General features: G+C 40.9%; 1 pseudogene; it reads left to right on the top strand.

The window, feature by feature from the left end:
• The first annotated feature begins 237 nt into the window (after window positions 1-237).
• Window positions 238-1,270, top strand: LOC128566482 (protein arginine N-methyltransferase 1-like; annotated as a pseudogene).
• Window positions 1,271-8,261: the final 6,991 nt, after the last annotated feature.

Raw genomic sequence — 8,261 nt, 5'->3', positions numbered from 1 at the left:
CTAATATTCAGTGAAAAATACTAGATATTCAGAGAAGGAAAATAAAATCCATAACCAAGATAAAAGTAAATCAATGAAAACAGGGCCAGAAGTGCCAGAGATGATGGAATTAACATGCAAGAACTTTAAAAACAGCTATTATAAATATGTTTCAGGTACTCAAAGGTAGGATGGTCTCGATGGCTGTAGGAGTAGGTGAAGGCAAAGATGGAGGCAGTTGAGCTTCTGAACTGATTCATGGAGGTTTCCTTTGGCCAGGCAGAAAGCAGCGAAAAGTCCAATGCTGAAGACATAACATCTAGAGATTAGTACTTTCACTCCTATGCCCACTTTGGCATCCATGAGCAGATTCTCAAGGATGAGGTGTGCACCTCAGGTACCATAACTCCATGTTTCACAATTGGCACCTCTTCAAGGACAAGGTGGTGCTGGACATGGGCTCAGGCAGAAAGATCTTCTGCATGTTCACTGCCAAGACCAAGGTCCATAAGATCATTGAGACACATTATTCCAGTATCTCTGATTATGTGGTAAAGATTGTCAAAGCCAACAAGTTAGACCACGTGGTAACCACCATCAAGGGGAAGGTGGAGGAGGTGGAGCTGCTGGTGGAGAAGTTAGACATCATTGTTAACAAGTGGATGGGCTACTGCCTGTTCTACTAGTCCATGCTCAACACTGTGCTGTAAGCCAAAGACTAGTGGCTGGTGCCTGATGGCCTCATCTTCCCAGACCAAGTCACTTTGTATGTGATGACCATCAAGGACCAACAGTACAAAGCCTACAAGATCTGCTTATGAAAGAATGTGTACTACTTTGACATTCCTGCATGAAATATGTGGCCATCAAGGAGCCCATGGTGAAGATGGTGGACCTGAAGCATCTTGTCACCAATGCCTACTTCATAAAGGAGGTTGGACATCTCCACTGTTAAGGTGAAAGACCTGACCTTCACTTCTTCCTTCTGCCTGCAGTTAAAGCAAAATGACTATATGCATACCCTGGTGGCCTACTTCAACATGAAGTCCACATACTACTGCAAGAGGACCAGCTTCTCCACCAGCTCCAAGTCTCCATACATGTATGGGAAGCATATGGTGTTCTACATGGAGGGACTACCTGATGGTGAAGATGCACAAGGAGATCTTTTGTACTATAGGCATGTGGTCCAACGCCAAGAACAACCTTGAACTTGGACTTCACCATCAACCTAGACTACAAGGGCCAGCCATATGAGCTGTCCTGTTCCATCAACTATGGGATGTCCTGAGGCAGTGCCCAGCTCTGCAGGTGGCCCTGCAGGGCCCTCAGGCTGCTGTATTCTTAGGCAGTTTAGGGGCTGCCCCTTCCTCTCTCTCCTTCCCACAGAAGGGGGCTTCAGGGAACTGGACTCAAGGGTTGGAAGGGAACAGTGTGACTGTGTTTTTTATAACTTATGTTTTTATAAGTTTACATTTACACCAATAAATCAGCTGGGGGAAAAGTATGTTTAAGGTCTTAAAGACAACAGATGAAGGAGAGATATGGAAACCATAATAAAAAAAATAAATAAAACTTCTGGCGCCTAAACATAATGAAAACCTCACTGGATAGACTTAGAAGCAGATTAGACATTGAAGAATAAAGAATAAAAACTTGAAGACATAACAATAGAAACTATTCAAATAGTTTCAAATATTTGAAGGCTGAACAAAAAATTGAAAAGAGATTCAGTTACCTCTGAGATATATCAAGTAGTCTTACATGCTTTATAAGCTGCTTCAAAATTGCAAATAGTGAAAGGGACAAAGTGGTTGAATAAATAAAGGCAGAACATTTTCCAAACATCATGATTCAGGAAGCATACTAACCCAAAGCTGACTAAAAAGACACACACCACACACACGCACACCCTCCCCCAAATGAATTTACTGACTATCAAGGCAAAGAAAAAAATGTTAAAATCAGTCAAAAGTGAAAAAGCACGTTATAGATTTAACAAAGGGAAACCAAATAGAAGATGCCCATGAATCTCAGAAAATCCAAAGGCAATTTTCTAACAGATAAATGATTGTCAACCTAATACTATGGTTAGTGAAAATAGCCTCCAAAATGAAGGGTGTAGAAAAGAAAATTTCAGAGAAAAAGTGAGAGATTTTATCACTAATAAACCTGAACAAAAAGAAGTGATAAAAGAAGTTGTTTAGGCAGAAGGAGCATGAGAGATGAATACTCTGATCTACCCAAAGCAATAAAGGATTCCAGAAATAGTAATTCTGGGATCTGTATTTTTTTTCTCATTTCACAAATTTCTTATTTCTATTGAAGGCAAAACTAATAACAATGTGTTGCAAGATTTATAATGAGGAGAATAAAATATATGTTAACAACAGCGGAAAGGAAGGAAAGGAAAAATGAAAGTATACTGTTAAACAGTTTTTACACTATTCATTATATAGTATGATATTATTTAAAAGTAGACTGTGATAACTTAAAGATATGCACTTAAATTCCAAGAATAACCACTAAAATTTTAAAACAAAATGGTATATCTAATGAATCAGTAGATGAAATAAAATGGCATATCAAAAGTACTTTATCAAAAAGGAGGCAGGAAAATAGAAATAAATAGAAATAGAAGAAACAAAAAATAAATAGAAATCTGGAGATTTTCAACTATACTGGTAATTACATTAAATATAAATGACTTAAATACTTAAAAGTCAGAGACTGTCATACTGAATAAAGAACTAAGAACCAAATATTTAGTGGTGAGAAGAAATAAACTTTAAATATACATACGTAAGATAAAAATGTTTTAGAGATCTCTTTCACAACAATGTGACTATATTAATATACATTTTCAAATGTGTTGATATTTAACATTAGCAAACTGTCCACTTAAAAATGGTTAGATGGTAAATTAATGTTTTGCTTTTTCACCATAATAAAATACACATGTAAATACATAGTATAACCATGATAATGTATGTGGATAATTTAAGAACATGGAAACATAGATAAGCCATGCAGACACTAATAATAAAAAGGTGGACTACCTATACTAACATGGAAAAAGGTCAACTTAAGGTTAATTAATAGTATTGGAGATAACAAGGTATATCTCATAATGACAAAAGAGCCCATTTTAATCAAGGTATACCAATCCTAAAAGCAGATGCACATAATTACAAGCTTTCGAAATATGTGAAGTAAAAATTTATAGAACTTAAAGGAGAAATAGGCCGATTCACAATTTTAGTTGGAAACTTCAGCACTCCTCTCTCAGTAATTGATAGAATAAGTAGACAGAAATCAGTAAGGGCATAGTAGACTTGAACAACACTATCAACTAAGCTCATTAATAAAAACAGAACATTACTTATGCCAACTACAGGATGCATATATTCTTTACAAGTGCATGTGGAATTTTCATCAATGTAAAATATAAGCAGAACTGTAAAACAAACAGTTGATAAATCTGAAAGCTTGAAATTAGATAGAGTATATTCTCTGACCATAAAGGAATGAAATAGCAATTACAGTTGAAAGAAAGCTAGCTGTAAAACTCTGGGATACTTGGAAGTTAAAAAATGCACATAGCGGGGCTACCAAGGGAGGAGGAAGATGGCAGCGAGAGGGTGACGGGAGGTGCTGGCAGCGAAAAGGGGTTCAGTGTGGGGACCCGGGGGCGGGTAGGAAGATTTTGGGACCTGGGTGTAGACAGGAAGGAGGTGAGGGTGCCCGAGCGCCAGAAAAGCATGATGGTGCTGCAAGCACTTCTCCGCCTGCACCCTGCAGCGCACTCTCGGGTCCTGGATCCCCCTTCCTTGGGCACCTGGTACTCCATCTGGAAGTGCTGCTGCTGAGCTGGTTCTGCAGCGGTCCTAGCGCCCCTCTGCTTCCTGCTCTGCAAGCCACGAGCTGTTGGCAAGAATTGCCATCACCAACCGCACAGGCCATGGAGTGCCAGGCTGGCCATCACCATCCCGGACTGTGCTGGTGCTAGACCGTGGTCCCTGGAGAAGCTGTCTATGCTTGAGGAGGAACGGGATATCGCAAGCCTCATGGTGTGGTCTATGGCCTGGGTATCTCCTACATTAATGTCTATAACCACCAAGGTATTTTCAACAGAAATAATTCCAGATCAATGTGCAAAATTTTAGATCAGGTATATATTAACCAGTGTGATGTAAGCGTTCCTAATTCTATATGAAATAAGGACATTGTACCCCATAAATACATTAATGTATAGATGATTTATGTGTTTATGATTTAATAAAAAAAATAATAAAGCAACAAGAGGAGCTTCTGGGGCCAGATTGTTTGAAATACTCACCAGAGTTTGCAAATAGTGATAAAAGTAATGACAGAGTTTTAAATTGTCATTCAGCAGTCAAGGTGCTGTTCCCAAAAGATGGAAAAGCAGATATTCCAAGAGCTTTTCAGTACTTTTGCAAGTTGGCAGCCAGCATTAAAAGAGACCTGTAGCTAAGTTAGACTGTTTGCATAGTTCAAATACTTTCCCTGATCCTGATTTGGTATTGAAGTTTGTTCCTGTGGACAGCACATTAGGCTGTCTTTCCAGGCACAAAGACTGAGGCTATCTCTCTGCCTTCTCACCTAAACATCAGTTATGAGAGCTTTTTCTCTGTCCTTCCTCAACATACAGCTTGTGATAGCGTGTGGGAAAGTAATAATCCTTGGTTGTATAACTTGATTTTAGGCTTTTGAAGAAAAGGACCCAAGTGATTAAGGTGTTTACAAAGTACCTATGAAGCCCTGTATACACCTAGCTCCTAATTCTCATAATTTATCAACAAACATAAAAAAGTGGTTTACTTGAGAGTGTGTGTGCATATGTGTATGTATAGAAATGAACTTATAAATAGGAGAAGTATTAGAGAAGGAAATATAAAGACCTACAACCTAGAGCAAATAGCATTGTTTTGAGAACTGACATTTCATATTTAAAGTCTTCAGCCCCAACTACTTCTCTATTTTTTGTGGGGAGAAGGGCTGATTAGAACTGTTCTGGTCATTGTTGGGAATGAGGATAATTTTTGTGCAGTCCTTTCTAGTGACTAAACTTTAATTTTTAGGAATAATATATTGACTTATTAAATGGAAGCATCCTGGATTTGAGGGAGCTTGAGAGAAATGGAATTCTGTGTTGCTCATATATTGAAAGCTTGCTCACTTTCAGAGCAGAGCAAATACTTGTCTTCAGATATCTATTTTCCTCTCTTACTTCATTATAGGCAAACAATGTGACTTGATTTGGTGTTAATGTTCTGGGTTGTGAAGATCACTTGAAAAAGAACTCTTCCTACATTGAAATGCAGAATTTTAGACATTTAAATGTTAGATTAGACCATATTAAAACAAACAAAAAAAACTTTGCCCAGGAATTCCGCCTACCTCTGTGCAAGAGATATGAAGAGAACTTTCTCCATTAAAGACAGAAGAATGGCTAACAAACATTTGAAAAAATGCTCATTGTCCCTGATCATCAGAGAAATGAAAATCTAAACCACCCTCAGATATTACCTAACCCCAGTGAGCATAGCCCTCATCACAAACTCTCAAAGCTGCAGAAGCTGGTGTGGATGTGGAGAGAAGGTAAAACTTTCACACTGCTGGTGGGACTGCAAACTAAAATAACCTTTTTGGAATGAAGTATGAAGAATCCTCAAAGAATTCAAATTAGACCTCACATTTGATGCTGCAATCCCATTACGAGGTATCTACCCAGAAGAAAAGAATCCTTTTATAATAAGTATGTTTGCACTGGACTATTTACTGCAGCTCAATTACAATTGCCAAAACGTGGAAACAGCTTAAATGCCCACCAACCCAGGAATGGATTAATAAGCTGTGGCATATGTACACGATGGAATACTATTCAGCCATTAAAAAAGATGGAGACTTTACATCCTTTGAATTAACCTGGATGGAGGTGAAACTCATTTGTCTTCGTCAAATACCACAAGAATGGAGAAGCAAGAATCCAATGTACTCTATTCTAATATAAAGGCAGTAGATGAGCAAATACTAAGGGGGTGGGAGTAGGGAAATGAGGGAGTGGAGAGGGGAAGGAGGGAGGTGGATGGGAGGGTCACAGTGTATGGCACATGTCTTGGGGTTGAGACACAATTACAAGAGGGACTTTGCTTAACAATTGCAGTCATTGTAACCTAATTCTTTGTACCCTCAATGAATCCCAAACAATAATAGTAAAAAAACTCTAAAAGTTAATCAGTTGTAATTTTAAAAGTAAAGGTGGCAGATTTCTGATAAAAGGAAAGAATGTTTTTTGACTTCCCTTTATGTTTGGTGGGCAGTATGCTACATCATACCCAAAGCTGGTTTTAAAAATATTTTCAGAAGATGGCTGACTGAAGCCAGCTTTCCACAGAGGCTCCCGCCCAGAAGAAGAGTTAAAGGACAAAAATTTAGCAAGTAATCTGGTGAATTTGAGCTGCACCAAGAAAGAAGGTTGAAGAACGCACATCAACTCTGCTGAGGTGAGCTGGGACCACAAGGATACAAACAAAAGGTACAAAATCCATCACCAAGTAGATGGGAGTCCCCTTCCCTATGAGAATGGCTCAGAGTGCCCCACAAACAAACGGGCAGAGTTCAAAGGTCCTCCCGCTACACTCCACAGGAGAGACCCTCTAAAAACTGGACCTGCCTCCCCTAATAGGGTGCCATGGTGTTCACCTGCCAGGCATAAAACTGTATAAAACTGTATATATTCTCTACCTGCAACTCTGAGCTCCCAGCATTCCCTTCCACTCTCACTCTGAGAACTGGAGGCCTGTTCCCCAGGAGTTCAGATTCTTGGATGATTTCTTGAGGGGTGTGGACAGTGCCTGAACTGCAGCTGGTCAGTGCTGACTCTGGGGCACGGGATCGAGGAGAGGACGGTCGGCTGGGAGGAAACCACACCATAAGGGCGGTTCCCTGAGGCATGGAGCGGCAGCGGTCTTTCACCAGCAATATGACCCAGCATAAAACTGTAAAACTGTAGATATTCTCTACCTGTAACTCTGAGCTCCCAGCATTCCCCTCCACTCTCAGTCTGAGGTCTGGAAAGCTGTCCCCCAGGAGTCCAGATTCTTGGGTGATTTTTCAAGGGGTGTCGACAGTGCCTACACTGCAACTGGTCAGTGCTGACTCTGGGGCACAGGAGCAAGGAGAGGATGGTTGGCTGAGCGGGAACCACACCAATATGGCTCACTCACGGATATTCTGAAGCCACACTCCCTGTCTCCCTGGGCAACCAGAGGAGGCCGGCAACAAACCATGAGTAAAGGATTTGCCTGAGGCGGTACCGACTCACAGACCCAAGAAGCTCCCAGGGCAGGGCTGATCCAGAGGAACGCTTTACTGAGCCTAAGACGCACCTGGCTCTCAGGGGATTGTCAGCCTATAGACAAAGGAAGGTAGCAGGATAGAATTGACAGGTAACCTAATACAAACTTGCAGGAGCAAAGACAGGGCTTTGGAACTCAAAACAGCTTCTCTTCTGAAGGGGAATTTAGCATTTCTGTTCTATTCTCTCAGTAACATCAATCAGGGGTGGGGCTGGAACTGACTGCACAACCCCCAACCTTCACCAAGTGCCCGGGGCTGTCAGGCCTCACCTCCTCTTGCTAGATAAAGGTAGAGGCCTATCAGATTTCCTTGTGATCAGGCATGTGCAAACCCCTGGAGTATCAGTTCACTACAGGCAACTGGGTCAGCCAACTGCAGGGCTATCAGAGACTGGGCGTGACAGAGGTGCAAGGTGGAAAAGAAGGCATCAAACTTCCCAGACTTATCTATTTCCTGAGTGGCTCCTCCTGACTCCATGTAGCACTGGAGTAACCCATATCGGAGTAGTGACCAGACACCTGTGATCTAGTTCCCAGAGACATCTTAAACTATTCCACCCGACAGGTGCTGACTAAGACAATTGATTTGGACCTTTTGAACTGAGCCAATCACCTGAGGACTATTCAGGTGGTTGTAGGAAGGTTTGATTTTCCTTTTCCAATTGTTGACTGTGGTGGGTGGGGTGACTTAATTGCTGGCATTTCTCCACAGCTGAGACTTCAACACAAAATAACTATTTCACTAGGGTCAAACAGAAACCAGCTGAAAACAAGACAGAAGCACTTAGAGCTCTGGGATAATTCAAAGAAGGCTAATATCTGACTCTTTGGAATTCCTGAAACCGATGAAGTGGCCTTGCTAGGCACAGAGGCCCTTCTCCATGAAATTATGAAAGAGAA

The sequence above is a fragment of the Nycticebus coucang genome, chromosome 15 (assembly GCF_027406575.1).
Source record: "Nycticebus coucang isolate mNycCou1 chromosome 15, mNycCou1.pri, whole genome shotgun sequence".
NCBI lineage: Eukaryota > Metazoa > Chordata > Mammalia > Primates > Lorisidae > Nycticebus > Nycticebus coucang.
The sequence above is the reverse complement of the archived record's forward strand: the minus strand, read 5'-3'. Positions and strand labels throughout refer to the sequence as shown.